General features: G+C 42.8%; 1 protein-coding gene and 1 long non-coding RNA gene across 3 annotated transcripts in view; one reads left to right on the forward strand and one right to left on the reverse strand.

Moving 5' to 3' along the window:
- Positions 1-18,973, forward strand: part of B3GNT2 (UDP-GlcNAc:betaGal beta-1,3-N-acetylglucosaminyltransferase 2) — a 49,338-nt gene that overhangs the window by 365 nt on the left and 30,000 nt on the right. The window contains exons 1-2 of one of the 2 annotated variants that reach the window (XM_081906449.1): positions 60-161; positions 14,715-14,805. The gene's annotated coding sequence lies outside the window, so the exon portion shown is untranslated. Of the gene's footprint in view, positions 1-59; positions 162-14,714; positions 14,806-18,973 lie in introns of those variants that run through there. The other variant, XM_081906450.1, reaches the window with a different exon arrangement.
- The window catches only part of LOC309367322, a 29,998-nt gene continuing 19,942 nt past the window's right edge, over positions 8,918-18,973 (reverse strand). Inside the window, exons 5-7 of the long non-coding RNA XR_014167038.1 lie at positions 10,060-10,222; positions 9,677-9,954; positions 8,918-9,182 (exon numbers count right to left, since the gene is read on the reverse strand). This is a non-coding gene — a long non-coding RNA (uncharacterized lncRNA). The remainder of the gene's footprint in view (positions 9,183-9,676; positions 9,955-10,059; positions 10,223-18,973) is intronic.

Raw genomic sequence — 18,973 nt, forward strand, 5'->3', positions numbered from 1 at the left:
TTTGGAGGGCCCCCGGGCTGTGGGGGCCCCAGACTTTGGCCCCACGGCCTCCTTGCCTTCCCAGCAGCTCCCAGCCTTGTTCTCCCTGGAGGTGGGGGAAGGGAAGAGGCCGAGCCGGACGGGGCGGCTGCGCTTGCGCTGTGGGGAAGAGGGCGAGAGAGGTAAGGGGGGCAGAAATCAAGCAGCCATGGGGCTGGAAGAGGGTCAGGGAATGGTGGGGAGGTGAAGGGAGAATACTGAAGCATCCCGGAGGCGGAAAGGGGACTGGAAATCTCCGCCTGCAGGGCAGCCATTTTGTGGCAGGGCTTGAAACTCCACATTTCCGACTTTGCCCCATGGGCCCAAGAAGCTTTCGGGAGCCTTCAGATTTATGGCTTCCTCGTGTTTTATTCCCTTCCCACGGCTAAAGCCTGTTAACGTCGTTCTGCTCCTGGTATATAAATGTAGGAGCCGGGAAACATTGGTGGCGCTGACTTTCCATCATTCCTGTGGCCTGGGGGGTTGAAAAGGGCCTGGGGGGCGAGAGGGGGCCGGAGGGGGTCCCTCTGTCAGTTTTCTGCCTTTGAGGCCTTGTGCTCCCAAACTTCCTCCACAAAAATATACATAAATATAAATAAAAGAGGGTCAGAAATAAGAAAGCACATTCAATTTGCACACCTTTGTTTATGTACAGATGAGGAAAAATAATTCAGATTGAAATATCCTTTTATATTGCAGTGCAGATCAGATCATCAGAAGACATAAGTATTAGTTAAAAAAAGAAAGAAAAAAGATTTTCTTTTTTAAAAAGACCTTTTCTGGCCTTTTTTGCAAAAAAATTCAAACTCCTGCATGAAAATCAATCTCTTTGGCAATGTTTGATTCAACACTTAGCCTGGCCAAATCCACAAGACATTTCTGAGACATTGTAGATAATTATTAATTAGCTAAAGTTTGCTAAACGGCCTCTCTCCAGAAGCTACTGTTGCTGGAATTGTCAATAGTATACTTAATACTATTAGCACAAACATTTGGAAACAGGTCACAAGTTTACTAGATCTAATGGCTTTAATTTGATTTGATTTGATTTATTATATTTCTATGATGCTTTTTATTCAAATGAATCTCAAAGCGGCTTACAAACAATAAATAACAAGAACATAATAGAACATAGTAGAACATCAGAAATACAGCATAAATCATAAAACAATTAACAAATCATCAATCTATAAAACACTTAACGAAGCAGCAACTAAAAAAATATGCTAAACATCACAATTTCCCTCCCAGATCCCCTTTTTGACCCTGGGCAGGAGTACAATGTACCCCCCTGCAGCCCCCTCCCCTGGTTTCCAAGCAGGTGTCATTGTGCCAATGGGACTTTGTTCTCAGTAAATATGCTGAGTGTTGCATTATTGTATGGGGCCAGCTGCTAGTTCAAATCTTACTTTGATGGACCCTAACAGTGGCCCTAACAGTAAGTGGAAAACCTACATTCTAGTTTGTTCGATAGATTGCTGAGAATGAGCTGGGCCTGAGTGAAAAGCGCTTGGAAGCTCCTAAAACACTTTAGTATTGTGCACCTGTTTGGCTTTCTTCTAGAATCGAGCCTGATTGCATTTTTAGTTTCTGTTCTCCATTCTCATTCAGGCATAGTTGAAGATGTTTCCTCTTGCTGCTTCCACTTCTTTGCTTTAAAAAGGTCCTCTTCTTTCTCAGCAAGCCATAGCTTATTTCTCACAAGGGCAGAAATGTCTGTTGTGCCTTTCTTTTCTCCCCCCCAAAATTGAAATTCTATGATATTCTTAATTTGATTATTTACGTCTGTCTTGCCATCCTTAGTCTCTCTTCTTATTGACTTTAAATTGTTTTCTCCTGCACATTTCTTCACAATACCGATGAACTCACCAGCTGGGATGGGTTTAAATAACAGGATAACCCACCCCTAGGAAAAATGGTACTGTATTGTAGTTCTCTGCTTATTTTAAGAGAGACGCAATTTTCATACCCTTTACTGACCATGTTAGGCAGTATGCAATGTGAGGGTCTCCCTCTAATCTTTACTAGTGCTATTATGTGCCTTCTCCATGTAGAATCTAATTTCTTACCCCTCAGTCTTCTTCTGCATCTTTCTGGCAGTGTGCTTGTGAAACAGACAGGATCAGGAAGTGGTGGGCTCTTCTTCATTTGCAATATTTTTAGCAGCTGTCGGATGACTACCTGTCCGGGATGCTGGAACGGTAGATTTCCTGCATTGGGAGGGGTCTGACTAGACGACTTTTGAAGCCCATTTTAATTCTGTGATTGCGTGATTGGCTGCCACTAGCATAGGATGAATAATGTTGGGGGGGGGGGGAATCAGGTCTGGATTATCAGATGCTACAGGGAAAGGGAGAAAGTTAAATGTGGTGGATCCTTATCTGAGAGATATTCACAGATGACACAGACCTGACAGCACACTCCAATTAAACTCTTCAGAGACTCATCAGTCATTTTGCCCAAGCCTGCAGAGAGTTCAGCCTTAACAATACCCTGATGAAGACCAACATCTTAGGTCAGGACATTGCCAGCACTCCACACATCAGCATTGGTGATCACACACTTGAGGTGGTAGACAATTTTGTCTGCCTACGTTCCACCATAACCAGCAATCTCTCCATCAATGTTGAGCTGGCAAGGCAGCTATGGCAGTGGCTCGCCTCTCCAAAAGGGTATGGGAGAACGTGAAGCTAATGTTCAATACCATGATAAAAGTTTACCAGGCTTGCGTGTTGAGCACACTGCATTATGCAAGTGAGTTGTGTGCAACTTACAACCTATTTGGAGTGATGTCTCAATGCCTTCCACATGAGCCATGCCAGGAGGATTTTGGGTATCAAATGACAAGACAGAATCCAAACAAAGATGTGCTCACATTCCCAGCATGTTCACATTCATGTCTCAGCGATTGTATATGCTGGCATGGTCATTTCCACAGAGTGGAAGATGTCAGGATTCCCAAGGATGTGTTTCCAGCACCAGGCCAATTGGCAGACCAACACTGCATTACAGAGATGTCTGCAAATGTGACAAGAAGGCTGGTAACATCAACCATGCTATGTCTCCAGGCACTTGCAGACAACCACAATCAGGGCCAGATTTGGGTTTAATGAGACCCTAAGCTACTGAAGGTAATGGGGCTCTTTATATGTCCAGTTGTCCTTTGTCAACAACAAATTATCACTTTTTTGTGTGTTGAATATATGCTATATGGTAATTATGGACTTAATGGATATCTAAAGCCATTTGCACATAACAAAATATGTACATCATAGGAGCCTACACAACACAAAACAATGTTGCTGCATGTAGGTTTTATTTTATTTGTTTTTTATCTTATATTTTGGAAATGTATATCCAGTTTTTTCCCCTTTAATTTTTTGGGGGGACCCCAAAAGATTGGGGCCCTAAGCTATAGCTTGTTTAGCTTATACATAAATCCACACTGACCGCAATCCCTGGAGATAGGCAATCAAATTGTGCCTCCATAGCAGTGACCACAGGAGAAATGACCCCTGGTAGGAGCACAGAGAGAAGAAACACCACAGTCCCAGTGGGACGCCTTCATCTGCCCCAGCTGCAACAAAACAGGTCTCTCCCACATTGGTCTCTACAGCAGGCACTAAAATCATCCAACAGCTTGACCCCACCCCAAAAAAGTACATTCCTCCATTGTCTCCCAAGACAGACAGATCCAACCTCAGTGCAGTCCAGGCTCAAAATACAGGAAATTTTGTTCCTGACACACTTCCTCCTCCTCCCCATTCTGTCTCCAGTTCACCATCTCTGCATTTACTGCAGCACTACAAATGCATACCACACCTTTAATGTTCAAATGCAGAATAGTTTTTTGTTTTGTTTTTTAAAGCTGCTGTTCCTGCCATTGCTACTATAATAAACACCGCTTACAGGAGATATTTTAAGACTGGAAGAAAGTCAAAAGATGAATGGAAGATTGGCATGATGTTTATTGGACAAATGGCTAAACAAATGAGTACCTGTACTGGATCTGGGAGTTCAGAAAGTGGAGGCTTGTTCAGCCTGCTTCAGTTCCCTCTGAGAAGTCTGCATGCAGAAAGAAGCATTCTGTTCACCATGGTGGACAGATGTAATACAGTTCTGGCAAGACAGAGGCCTGTGGATGATTGGTTATGCTGTATGAGAAATATGTCAGTTTCCTGTTCTGGGTGAAGCTACCTTCCGTCTGCAGGAGCATGTTTGTAGTCTGGGAGGATTCTTTGATCCATCATTGTCATGGAGGTCCAAATGACTAGGAATGCTTTTTACCAGCTTCCAGCTATGTGCCAAGTCCAACCTTTCTTGGATAGGGATATTTTAGCTACAGTGGATGTGGAGCTCCCCTTATGGTTGGTCCAACAAAGCAGCAGGCAAGCGAAGAAGGCGGTAGCATGACTTCTAGCTACTTCTGCTTTCCGACAGTACTGCACATTATGCTACTGGGCCACATTTAATATTTTGCCACTAGTTTATAAAACCATAAACAACTGGATCTGAGGGAGGACGCCTTCCCTACATTTCTGTCCTGCCACTGTGGTCATCTGTAGGCACTCTCGTGGTACTGCATTGCATCAGAGAATCATTCTGTGGCTATACCGGTTAGGTCAGCAGTGGGGATTCTTTAACCAGATATTTATCTCCCCTCCACCCTGCAGGCCAACTTTGACAGTTGGGTTGAGACCTGTCAGAGTTGCCCAATGGGGCTGGAAGCGACCAAACAAGACTGAACTCCCCATACATCAGCTGATCCACAGAGAGCTCAGTCCTGCTTTCTGCAGGGATCAGCTGTGTGAGCCACAAATCTATCTCTGCCTGCGCCACATCTGACATCGCATATGATGTGCGCACTAGATTTAAGCCTCCTAAGTATTGCTAACAGCTGAGCTAAAGAAAGCCTTCTTCTTTTTCATTTGTATGGGGTAGGGAGAAAATGCAGTATCTCAAGTAGTGCTAGAGTGATGGAAAAGTTGCACTCGGCCAAATGTGCTAATGTTCACCTCAGAAGCAGAAGCTGAGAAAGAAAGGCAGGGAAAGGCAGCAAAGACATTTTTGGCAGAATAGTTGCCTGTTCTTGCCTCCTGGTTGGCTGGGGACTGGAGCTAGTAAAGGAAAGTATTTGCCTTTTGAGCAAATATTGTTGGGCAAGAACGTATTATGAATGGTGGCAGATATGTGAGACGGTTGGCTGGGAACATCTTCCGTGATCCTCAGAGTGCCCTTTCCTGAACTGATCATCCATTGATAGAGCTCTTCTCTGACATTTTCTGGTGCTGCTCTGTTTTACATTATAGTGAAACCAGGGTGTTCTGTCTTATGACAGACCCTGGGCATCTTATAATCCTAATTGAATAACATTAATGTAATTAAAATAGCACAAACAGGATGTTCTTGTTCATTCAGTACAGTGGATCTGGTTCTTTGTAGAAGATTTCACTTTTGAAAGCTTTTTCTGTCATGACAGCTTTGTCATGAAGGAACAGGTTTTCAGTTGTATTTCTGCATGATCTGTCTTTTTGTGTGTGCAAAATTCCAACTTTTCAGCCAAGAATGCAGCTTGCTCCACTGTATTTTGCTACATCTTTTCTTTTGCAACAGTCAAAAAGGTCAGTTGAATCTACAGCATTTTTGGTCAAGAGACAAATTCAGTAGAACCATGAGGTCAAAGGGCGTTAGAGCTAAGCTGCAAAGACCCCTTCCTTTAGCTTCCATACTCAAGGCAGAGAAATGGGGTGGCGAATTGGGCCATTTTTTGCAGCAAGAAGTGAAACTACCCTAAAACATTTCAAGGGGTACTTCAAGATATAATGCCATTCCATTGTACCCAGCCACTCCTACACCACCCCCAGAGTTCTCTCTCTCTTGCTCTGTAGAGATGAATGGGGACATCATTCTTAGCCAATGAAACTGTACCAGGTTAACCCAAACTGGTTTGGCCTACCCCTACTGTAAATACAAATTGAAACAAAGATTTTACTATTGAACAAAAGACATAATTTTATCAGATGCTTGAAGAAAGCACCCCTTTTTGTTGTGATTAATAACTGAGAGGGAAGAATAGTTTTTCCCAAGGCCTGTGAGACCATGGTGGTTTGAATAAGTGCCTGAAATGTGATTTAATGCAAATCACCATTTGCATAGAGCCCACAGCATCACTGATGTCACAGCTCCTCTTCTCCCCAATGTTTACACCATGTTCAGATAGAAACACTAGACTTCAGTCTGCTAAGAGGCATTTGCATGGCATAGGAAATGCCCATAGTTCAAGGCACAATGTGAAGAAGGTGGTTTAAAACTGTGGCCATAACTAATTTTACTTTGGGAAGGGATTAATCAGTAGTGGGTCAACATTGCACCTCACTCTGCCCTCCCAACAGAACATAGCTGGCCCCAGATGTTGCTCTGTAAAGGTATACCTTTTGTCTCTGGGATAGCAACCATATAGTACCTGGGTAATACAGGGATGTGGGTGGCGCTGTGGGTTAAACCACAGAGCCTAGGGCTTGCTGATCAGAAGGTTGGCGGTTCAAATCCCCGTGACGGGGAGAGCTCCCGTTGCTCGGCTCCTGCTCCTGCCAACCTAGCAGTTCAAAAGCATGAAGTGCAAGTAGATAAATAGCTCCAGCGGGAAGGTAAACAGTGTTTCTGTGCGCTGCTCTGGTTCGCCAGAAGCAGATTAGTCATGCTGGCCACATGACCTGGAAGCTGTACGCTGGCTCCCTCGGCCAATAAAGCGAGATGAGCGCCGCAACCCCAGAGTCGTCCGTGACTGGACCTAATGGTTAGGGTAGCCATTTTTATGTTGTGAACAGAGGAGACCTGCCTCTTGCAGAAATGCAGTGAGCACAGCTGTTTCTAGCACTGGAGATGCAGTGGTAGATTCTTGCCTGCCCGTTTAAGGCACAGAGTCTTGGCTTGTAAATCGGCAGGGGGGGCACTATTTGAGTGTCATGGCAAATGACTCATACACACTACAGCGGGAGACGTTTGCATTTGTCCTATATTGAAAGACAGGTCACTTATAGGATGTGGACCCTTTTGGTGGATATGAAGAATTGCAGATAGTGGCTGAACTCTGCAGAATGCTAGTTTTTCCACTACCTTGCCATCCAGCGATACTTTTAATCAGGGCTGGCTCAAGACATTTTGGCAACTGAGGCAGACCCCAAAATGGTGTCTCTCCTCCTTGCGAGGGAAGAACGGGTAAGGGAAGATCAGGAACAAATGGGGAAGAAAAATCAATATTGGGATCTTATGCCCTGGTGGATCTTGCTGCCTGAGGTGGTCACTTCACCTTGCCTGATGGGTGGGCCGGCCCTACTTTAACATTCCTTGGGAGCATACAGGAGCTCTAGGGGAAAGATTCCAGGAGCACTGTGACAGATTGGGAAGGATGGTGAAAACATGCTGATAGCAACTCCATAAAAATGAACGTGGCCCTCTTTTTTAGCACTGAACAAATAAGTATTACCCTTATGTATCTGAGCTAGCTCACTCCCTCTCCACTGACCTTTTTGCATAGAAGCAGAGGCTATTGCTCAAATGCCTTGAACTACATAGATGTGTCTACACTGATTTATTTAAAGTTTCACATCAGAGTGCTGAGTTCTTTCACAAATGAATACTGAAAATATGTGACTACAACCCCTGGGAAAGGTTGCCTGCCATTCTTCCTATATTGTCAAGCACTGTGTACACACTAAAGCTTTAAAACACATTCCAAGCACATTCTTTCCCTCAAGGAATTCTGGCCACTAACGTTTGCCTGTCACAGAGTTACAATCCTCAGCAATCCTTAACAGACTAGAAGGCCCGGAATCCTTTGAGGGAAAGAATGTGCTTGGAATATGCTTTAGAGGTGTTGTGTATACCCAGCCCTTGACAATGTACAAAGAATGGCAGGCATGCTTTCTCAAGTGTTGCAGTTGCATAGTTTTCAGTATTCACTTTGGAAATCAGGAGAGCTGGGTCTGCTTCCATCCCTGCCCTGATAAATGTCCCAAATGACCTTTGGCAATACTTTCTTCTTACATAAGAGGAAAACAACACATACCTGCTCCCAGGCTGCTTAATGCATGGATACTAATGCAGTATTGTATGTTGATGATGTCTCTTCTTATTGCTGTAACAAAGTGCAAGAATCTTGTTAATGTTATGATTCTTTAGCCTTTGGTAAAGGAAGATTTGCACAGCAGTTGGTTTGGGGTGGGGGCTGCCAAGTCAGCATTGCAGTGGTACCTTGGTTCTTAAACTTAAATCATTCTGCAGTCTGTTCCAAAACCAAAGTGTTCCAAAACCAAGGCACATTTTCCCATAGAAAGTAATGCAAAATGGATTAATTCATTCCAGACTTTTAAAAACAACCCCTAAAACAGCAATTTAACATGAATTTTACTATCCAACAAGACCATTGATCCATCAAATCAAAGCAATAACCAATGTAAAGGTACCCCTGCCCGTACGGGCCAGTCTTGCCAGACTCTGGGGTTGTGCGCCCATCTCACTCAAGAGGCCAGGGGCCAGCGCTGTCCGAAGACACTTCCGGGTCACGTGGCCAGCGTGACATCGCTGCTCTGGCGAGCCAGAGCTGCACACGGAAACGCCGTTTACCTTCCCGCTGGTAAGCGGTCCCTATTTATCTACTTGCACCCGGAGGTGCTTTCGAACTGCTAGGTTGGCAGGCGCTGGGACCGAACAACGGGAGCGCACCCCACCGCGGGGATTCGAACCGCCGACCTTTCGATCGGCAAGCCCTAGGCGCTGAGGCTTTAACCCACAGCGCCACCCGCATCCCCAATAACCAATGTACTGTGCTATAAATAAATAAGACAGTATTGTAGATGATAAAAAAATTAAAAAGAAATCTTACCTGCACTGATGATAGTCATTGTTTAGATGGGGGGCTTTTATTCATTTCCGCAGTCACACAATCAATCACAAGGGGCTCGTCTTATACAAGGGTAGTGCTGAGGGGTGTTTTCTTAATTTGGAGTCCCCAAAATTATACATGGGGGCGTCTTATGCACGGAAAAATATGGCAATAATATGGCCTATCTCAATATTTTTACATATGAACTGGATTTCACTCTTGACTTTGAAAGGGAACTTAGAAGGGTATCTCACAAAAGATAAGACATAGGCCAGACATTCTCTGTTCTTCCCTTCAGCAGCTAAAAAAGCCAATGCAATTCTGGGCTGCATCAATAGGAGTATAGCATCTAGATCAAGGGAAGTAATAGTGCCACTGTATTCTGCTCTGGTCAGACCTCACCTGGAGTACTGTGTCCAGTTCTGGGCACCACAGTTCAAGAAGGACACTGACAAACTGGAACGTGTCCAGAGGAGGGCAACCAAAATGGTCAAAGGCCTGGAAACGATGCCTTATGAGGAACGGCTAAGGGAGCTGGGCATGTTTAGCCTGGAGAAGAGGAGCTTAAGGGGTGATATGATAGCTATGTTCAAATATATAAAAGGATGTCACATAGAGGAGGGAGAAAGGAATTTGCTGCCAAGGAGTGTGGTGGAGTCTCCTTCTTTGGAGGTCTTTAAGCAGAGGCTTGATAACCATATGTCAGGAGTGCTCTGATGGTGTTTCCTGCTTGGCAGGGGGTTGGACTCGATGGCCCTTGTGGTCTCTTCCAACTCTATAATTCTATGATTCTGAATTCAGCTTCTCTGGCTTCAAGATGATGATCCATGTTCCAAAGTGTAGCCAGATAGCAACTGCTGAACCTCGCTTGACAAGTTTCCATGACTTCTGCGTAATGTTTTTCTCCCCAGAGTGAGACACGCATTGCCTGGAGAGGTAGCATGACAGGATTGTAGCTTTAAAATGAATGTGTTCAAATTCCCCATCCACCAGTCACTTCTCTGTATAGCCTTGGGGAATTCACTTAACTTATTTCTGGTTTATTTCCTTACCTGCGAAAGAGAGATGGGTAAGCACAGTACTACCACTGGGGAGCCAGTTAATACCTTTAACAGGTTTACAAGACACAAGCCCTCAGCCAAAAAGACCCTACTTACTTCAAATTAGGGGGATCCTTTCAGGATAAATGTGGTCCTTTGTGGCTGTTATCTTGAGGTGAACACAACACTTCTCTGCTTATGAAAACAGAAACTACTCAGGAATGAGTAATGGTTCATTTGGTGCCTCCTATCTCTTCTTTTTCTTCTTCATTTCAGTTTCCTTAGCCAGAGCCAGATTATATGATGTGTGACAGTGGGGCACACAAGGTTCAGAGAGAGAGAACAGTGAGAGCACATTCTAGCAAAAGAATCTGATCATTGGAAACTAAAAAAGGGATGTGTAGTGATAATAATAAAAAAGTGCCATGATTGGATCCTTGATTGTATGTGTAAAACAAAAGCACAGTTCCTTGTTGCACCATTTGCATTTAAAATTTTTATTATTAGAGTCAATTTTAAAAACTAATTTATATACCACTTGATACTAAAAAAAACCTAAGTGGTTTATGAAAATGTTAAATAAAGCATTAAAATTATCAGTGACAACAGTTAAAAACAGGTATTTAAAACATTCAAAACATTATTAATATCAACAGTAGCTAAAAAGAGATAAAACACACATTATTTCTACATGTCTGGATAGGCTTGTCTGAACAAAAATGTTTTAAGAAGGTTCCAAAAATAGAACATTGCACTCACTTGAGTCTTGAAGACACCAGGGCATGAACTACTGTGGCCAAGGTTTCCCTGTCCAGGAAGTCACATCTTCTAAAAGGCACTTCTAGCCACTAAGGCTATCTGGACCTCTAGTGACAATACTGGATCTAGAAGCACTCCCAAACTGCGGTCGTGTTTCTTCAGGAGGAGTGCAACCCCTGGCCAGGGCTGGCAATTGACCAATTTCTGGAAAACAGGAACTTTGATCTTAAATTTGTTCTTATTTTGTTTGGGGGTACCTGTTTAGCATTTTAAATACAGACCATAGGTCTGCAGAGGTGTATGGGGTGGTAGGGAAGGGGTAGAACCTCTGGTGGGAGACATGTCCTACTCCTTCTGGGGTAGTTTGTCCACCTTTAGTCCCCAACCTGTACTCAGTTCTCATCTGTGGTTCCTAGAAGCTGTCAGCATGCAACAGCAACCCCAGCCCAGGAACTGGCCAGCTAAACTAGGTGAGGGTAGCTGATGGGTTTTAAACCCTCAGTGAATTAGGGACTTTCTCTGCATACAAAGACAGGCTCCGGCAGATTGAGTAGATGAGACCAAAAGTGGGTCTAAAGGCCAAGAAGGCAGTTTTTGCATGTGGTGTAGAGGGAAATGAGGGGCAGATGGGGCTCAGCAGCCAGGGAAGGTAGCCCATCTAAATGAAGGAAAACTCTGATCCTTAATCTCCACTGCCTTGTCAGATATCTTTGGGAGAAGACTAAGGAGTAAATCCTAAAATCCAGAGTGGAGTCCCTAAGATGCCTGGATGGTGCCTTGTGTGCCTTCTTCCAGTAACTCTTGCAGCCCAACTGGTGCCAAATGTATTGCTCTGCTTTCCTTTGGACATCAGTGAGACTGAGAGGGGGGTGGGTCTTGTCGGCTTGGCAACCCAGAACTTCCATACACCAGTGGCGTAGTTGCCACATCCCTCCTAGGCACCCTCCAGCTGGAGGGCGCCTGGGAGGAATACTCTTTACCTTGGCACTCAGGTCTGTTCTTCTTTCTTTTCTTGCATTGCACCAGGGTGTTTTGTTTTGTCTTGGTTTTTTGATATTATGTCAAATAGGAATCAGTCAATGCCTTTCTTAATGGACTCATTAAATAAAGAGCCCTTTGACCATTTACAGTGGTACGTCAGGTTAAGTACTTAATTCGTTCCGGAGGTCCGTTCTTAACCTGAAACTGTTCTTAACCTGAAGCACCACTTTAGCTAATGGGGCCTCCTGCTGCCGCCGTGCCCCCGGAGCACAATTTCTGTTCTCATCCTGAAGCAAAGTTCTTAACCTGAAGCACTATTTCTGGGTTAGCAGAGTCTGTAACCTGAAGCATATGTAACCTGAAGCGTATGTAACCTGAGGTACCACTGTATCTAAAATTTGGCAGATGTGCTTCATTGGAGGAGGGGGAGGAAAATGTCTGAAATTTTTGTATCAGCTAGATGGAAAATTTGTGTTTCTCCCCTATATCTTATCATCTGATTGAAGGTTAGTGAAATACAAATGAGAATCCAGCACATGATTCTTCTTTTCAAGATCTTCTGACTACAATAAAGTGTTTCAGATACTAACCACCCCTCAGTGTTTCTGGATTAAATGATATTTTTAACCAGAGGCTTGTGGCTTCCTCAGACACTCCTTAATGCTATTACAGATAGTTCTTTCATTATGACCATCTTAGGAAAAGGGGGACTTACTTTTGTAAAAAAGGATCTACATCAGACTTTGCTAATCTTGAATTGTATCTTTCTACCATTGGAAGCATCTTGTGAGTGGAGTTCCATTCACAGGATGCTTCTGCTGGTGAGAAGGAGTGAGGCAACATTCACAGTTTCTTTGTCCCTACAGCCCCTGAAAATGTGCTCAGTAAGGGGAGCTGCAAGCAGAGGGGAGAATCCGTGAAAACTGCCTCCCTTTTTCTGCCCATTTGTTAGAATGACATTTATTTCATCACAAAATTTTACCAGTTTCCATAATTCACAGTTATTTCAATGATTTCAATTAGAGACTCTACTTCTACAGCCTGAAACATCTATACTTTCTGATATTGGTGACATTTGTGAACATTTGATAACGGGATATTAAGTTTTCCATTCTGAAATGACTTATTCCAGAAATACCTGCACAGAAATTAAAGCTGCCAGCTGCTTTGTGAGTGCAGGGTAAAGGGGAAATATCATGGAGGATGGGGGGAGGGGGAATACCCATCATTAATTAGTATAAATATGGGTAACTATCAGCTTCTTGCCATGTATTTAACTTTATTCCTGCCTACTCCTTGATGTGAGATTAACATTGAACATTTTGTGGTTGAGTCATGAAACAATCAGTGGAGCAGCTGTTTACTAGCTTAGGGGAAATGATTGTACAGTTCCAAAATCCATTAGCCTCAGTACTTGTTGCATTAAAATGTATTTAGCTGGACAACCATGTGTGACAAAGGTACACATATCCTTGTGAGGTAGGTGAAGTTGAGAGCGAGAGGCAGCCACCACCCACATTATATAACCCTAGTCTGAATGTGTAAGAATTCAGACCTCTTCTGTGGAGAACAGCAGATCTGGGCCAGTTTCCTTCTGTTAACCAGGTAGCTTTAGGCACAAGTAGCCAACTGTGGGTGAGGGAGACTGTGGGCAAACAAAACCTTATTCAGTCAGCTCCAAGTTTATCATTAAACTTTTTATTAAAGGCTTCAAAATAAGCAAGTAGAAGAATAAGAAGCAGCATGAAATTTAAAAATAAACAAGTGATTTCTAGCTAACCTCACTCTGAAATAGATTCTAAGCTAGGTTTGATAAGTTGGAAGTAGAGTCCCTTCAGGCGCCATGCAAACAAGTCAATGCCTAGAAGGCATTCAAAGGGGTGACAAAAGCACCAGGGGAGATCTCATTGTGTGGAATTCAAAGTGCATGCCTAAAACAAGGTTGCCATCCTCTCTTCTCTCTGCATGCACCCCCTTAACCTGTGCTGGGGGTTCCTCAAAACCCTACAGACAGATTTAGGGGATGCAAGGGTGGAGTCCCATTGCACAAGTGGACCTCATTCTGTGTACAGCTTAAATGAATCCTGCCCATTTTTTTTCTCTCTGGAGATTCAAGAAAAGGGCTGGCCAGGAAGAAATGAATTGATGAATCAGGGGAAAGCCAATTCTTCTTGGGACACCTGAGGTTCATCATGTACACAGAGGGGAATTGACCATTAACACTTGCCAACAACCAAGTAAGCTGATAGAGTACCAGTAGGTATGAATGGTCACAGTCTCCTCTTGGTCCCTGTCCGATGAGATTAACTAAGAATAAACACGACCTTGTGTTTATTGGGTGGGGTGGGGGGATGCTCAAGATGTAATAATAATAATAATAATAATTTTTTATTTATACCCCACCCTCCCCAGCCAAGGCCAAGCTCAGGGCCTTGTTCATTATAATGGAGTAGAAAGTTTCTAGACTGAGATAGAATTTCTTAAAGTAAAGAAAGTCTGACCTGGTTTGTATAATTGAGGCCTGGGAGTCCCAGTAGCCAAGTCACCAGTTGCCTGCAAGTTTGGGTCAGTAGAGGGGATGGCATGAAGCTGGTGTCCCGTTCTATTTTCCTGATCACTGCCACTAACTATGCCATACCTTCTCCTCCCAGAAATAACAGCAGGATATCCATACTCCCCTCACACCTACCCCCACCATGCTTACTCCAACACATCCTGCCATGCTCATCACACCACAATTAATTGCTTCTCAGTTCTCCACATCCTCTGCCACGTCTGTATCCCACTGAGGAGTGACCCATTCACAAATTAACATCCACAAACAAATATGTTCCCAAAACCAAAGAAAGATTTTTCCACACAACAGGGCCACTACCCTGTATCACTATATCATATGAACTATTGATGCACATTCTGAATTACAGTCCCAGCATCTAGCAGACTGCATCATGCCTTTTTGAAAAAGCCTCCAGGACATCCAATACCCTCAATATATATACATATTTTTAAATTAATTAATATTTTAATTTTAGGTCCAAGGAGACTGAACAAATTGAAGTGAAAACTACCGTCCGCTGTTGTCGACACATTTGAATTCTCTGCTTCGCTCCTCTCTTATTCCTTGTAAGTTACATTTTGTCTTATATATACATTTATGGTTTTTAATAGTGGTGAAAATATGGGCCATTAGCCAAAATAATACTCATTGACATATGAATTTGTTCAAAAGTGACTGGCAAAAGATTTTTAAAAACTGCACATATCTTTTTTATATTTTACTCTATAAAACTTTTATACTTTTATAAAACCATGTAAAAATGGAGTTTCCCCCCATTATGAACATTTCTCCACCCACCCATGTTTATTATTCTTGTGGTTGCCTAGAAACTTCTATGTGCAACTGAAATTGCAAAGAAATTATAATAGTGAGTTGACTACTACTTGAGAGTGAAAGTATACATTGCTTTATATTAAGATGAAACCTTATTCAACTTTAGTGCCTGACAGAAGTCTAGAAGGCAGGAATACTGGACTTAATTGTTTAACAGTAGACACGACAACTTGTTATATGTCCGCATGGATTGTTTATAAATGGTTTCTTTCAAGAAAAAGCTCTTACCCTGGGAGGGACATGGAGAATGATAGTCATGTGACCATCGCAAGATGTGATTAGCTTCCCTCTTCCCAAATATGTTCATTTGGATTCCAGAGTTTTTCACTGCTCTCCCTGTGAGCAATGTTTCCTTCGGTCTTTTATTGGAAGAACTGTACTCTCAGGGACAGTGTTATGTCCCTGAGAGTACAGTTATAGTGTTATAGTGTTATATTTATTGTGATTTATTTAAAATATCTTCAACCCACCTCATCTCAAAAAGGGTTCCAGAGCAGCTTACAAAGATAAAATACAAGAACATATCTGACATTGTGCTGATAATCTAAGATACAACGCAAAGGAAGGCATTGAGAGGGAGGGAGAAAGAAACACTCAGCCACTAGACCTCAGTGAACAATGTTCTTATAATGACCAGCTGGAAAAGAGCAGTTCAAGAAAAGGAGGAGCCAAAAGTTGCTCACCTCCCACTGAGGGTGTAGCGACACTTGCTTTCTTGTAGCTTGATGGTATGAAATGACTGCTGGCAGATGACAGTGGATGAGGGAGGAACATGATCCAGGTGGTTTAAAGAGATTACTAAATCCCTTTAGGGCGTGGGGAAATGTTACAGTATTGTTTTCTTAAGTGATCCAGATCCTTTGTCTTCAGTATACTGTATAGTGTACAAAGGTCTCTATTACAGATTTTTGCTTCTAGCTGTTCCAGGCTCTATTCCCAAACATACCTGGACTGCAATGTCACATGTGTGACAGAGAGAGTGCATGGGCAATAAACATATGATAACAGTGCATTGCAAAGTGGACCCAGATTGGTCATGCTTGTGGAAAGTAAAACATCAATGCACACAGGGAAGAAGATTTAAGAGCTTTTCTGGTGCCTTGTATAGCAAGTTGAAGTGTGACATAACCATCAACTCTTTGATTCTATGATTCATGCCATTTCGTGTAACATTTATAGACCAATCATAGTCAATTAAATCCCAACTGGGGAGAAAACAGAGGGTTATGCATGGGCTTTGATCAGTTTCTTCCTAAAGTTTGAAACACATGGTTGTCTTTCTTACAAGATGACTGTAATATTTGATTCGCTTTCCCTGGTGGAAGGCTTACTCTGCAAGGTGGCATCGGCAGAATCCAGGCAAGCACTCTCACTCTCAGGTTCTATGGCTGTTCCAGATTTGTGTTGCTGCAGAATTGACTCCGTATATGTGCCAACAAAGTACTGAATAGTCTTGTCAAAGAAAGGACTCAGATTGTGGTCTTGTAAGCGTCCATCACCGATTTAGGTTAAAACTGAATACTGAAGGCTTTTTGGGTTGCTGAGAAAATAATCATTTCTGAGGGGAACAAAAGGAAGCAAAAAGTGAAGAGAATGCCTAAGGTTTCTTACAACCCAACGTCACAGGAACATGCCTGGGGCAGGCAGTATTGCTGAATCGAGCTCTGTGTCCTTCAGTCATGTTAATCCTTTTGGCTGAGACATTACATAACCAATCCCTTCCATATTTCTGTCCTGTCTGGCCTTTCAGCAGCCTTGGCTTTACGTTGTGCTAATATGAACATATCCCAGGCTGAATCTGGTGGTGGTGGCTTTCATGCTAAATAAATAGCTTTGTAAGCCAAATTATGTTGTGTAGTCAAGAAGAAATTCATCTTTTCTTATGAGCATGTATTGGAGTCATTGAAAGCTAGGACTATAATTTTCTCAGTTATGTACTATGAAATTTGGAACTCTACAAAACCCAGAAGTGTTAAAAGAACAGAAGGCAAGGCAAACTTACCACAGTAACAAAGGAGGTACTGGGGTGGGGGAATCCATTGGAATCCTGTAAGATCTTATTTTGACATGGGTAAATAAGGCAAATTTGTTTATTTGCAGATGTGGGTATTGTAAGCAATATATGACATATGTTCTCAGCTTCAGCTGGAGAAAGACTAGGTTTTGAGAGTCCTGGGGGCAGTTTGAAAGAGTGATCACATCTTATGGTGAATATAGTCATCCCACCTTCTCTACTAGTAAATAGGTTTTGCAGGTTTTTGAATCTTTTCATTTCTAAATATCTCTCCCACAAGTTGTAACCCAGAGTGACTCATAATAGAACATAACCCTAGAACCACTTCAGAATAAGAACATGAGTAGCTCTGCTGAATCAGATCTAAGGACCACCAAGTCCAGCATTCTGTTTCAAGCTGTGGCCTTCCAGATGCCTTTGGGAAGCCCACAAGCAGGACATGAAGTAGGTGTCAAGGAATGCTAGGCTCCACCTGCCATGCAGGGGAATAATTGAGAAGGCCTTGCATATGCACATAAGAACTTTGCTTTAGAACTGAGTAAGCAACAAGCAGCCAGCAGGGATCTGGGATAAAGAGAAAGCTGTAGGGCAGACCTGAAACAGGTATAATTCCCATTGCTTCAAATTCTGTCATATAATTCTTAGTTATATGCACATATATATGTGAAAGTAATCACTAGGAAGCAAGCAGCTACTATAGCAAACTCATTCCAGCATTTGGACCCTGGCCTGTTCCAGCAAGTGGTCAGTTTTGCTTGCAAGACTGCTAGTTGCAGTGTCTAATGCTGATGCTGTTTTATATACAAATAGAAAATGAAACATGCATTCTAAAAAAAAAAAGTTGCATGCTGCAAGCATATATAAATGTACCCAAGTTTGCCTTTTAGATATAAAAATGCCCTATTGTCACTGGGTGTCTCAGAGAAGCTGACACTGCATTTTAAAACATGTTTACATAGAGATCAGTCCCATGTTGTCAAATGGTCTCCCCCCCCCCCCGAATTGGGAGCCACTTTCACTGAGGTTCCATTACAGGACTTGTGTAAATGGGGATTCCCCCATTCTACCCACCACCACACCCCATTCCACCCTTTTTGGTGCAGAAAAAAATGGAGAGATTTGGTGCAGAAAAAAGAGAATTTGCAGATACTGTATGCAGAAAGCATGGGTGACATGAAGAGGGAGGGAGGGAGGGAGGGAGGGAGGGAGGGAGGGAGGGAGGGAGGAGAGAGAGAGAGAGAGAGAGAGAGAGAGAGAGAGAGAGAGAGAGAGAGAGAGAGAGAGAGAGAGAAGGCCACCCCACGGCACCCCTGACCAATTGTTAAGTCACCCAAGGGTGCCGAGGCACACAGGTTGAAAACCTCTGGTTTAGACAGATAAACAAGCATGTATCTAGTTATGATGAAGACTGTGTAATTCTTTTTTATACTTTAAAAAGAGGGACCCTCCTACTCTGAAGCATGATTATTTCCTTTTAGCAAATGAAAATACTCCCCTTAAAATATTTGTATCTGTGCATTACATGAGAAAAGAGACTGCCATTTCCAAGGTAATAGAAGGACATGATACAAATGTGAGGGATAAATAATTACTTGGGCACATCAGGAAATAAAAATTAGCTGCCTCATCACACACTAATGCTTCTCTTCCTATTTCAGCAAATAATAGCACCACACTGCAAGGATCAATATTACAAGCTATACAATGTAAACACCATCAAATCAAAGAAAAAATACCCCTTCCTTTTTTTTAAGTACATAAACAACAGAGTGAAGGTGAAATTTGCCGTGATTTGCTTACTGAATACAATAAGGTGAGGCTTGATCTGGCAAGCAATAGTTCCTACTCAGTTATTTCCCAAGAGAGAAGCATTCAAGGGCTTTCAC

This window comes from Podarcis melisellensis, assembly GCF_964234715.1.
Source record: "Podarcis melisellensis genome assembly, chromosome: 3".
Lineage (NCBI taxonomy): Eukaryota > Metazoa > Chordata > Lepidosauria > Squamata > Lacertidae > Podarcis > Podarcis melisellensis.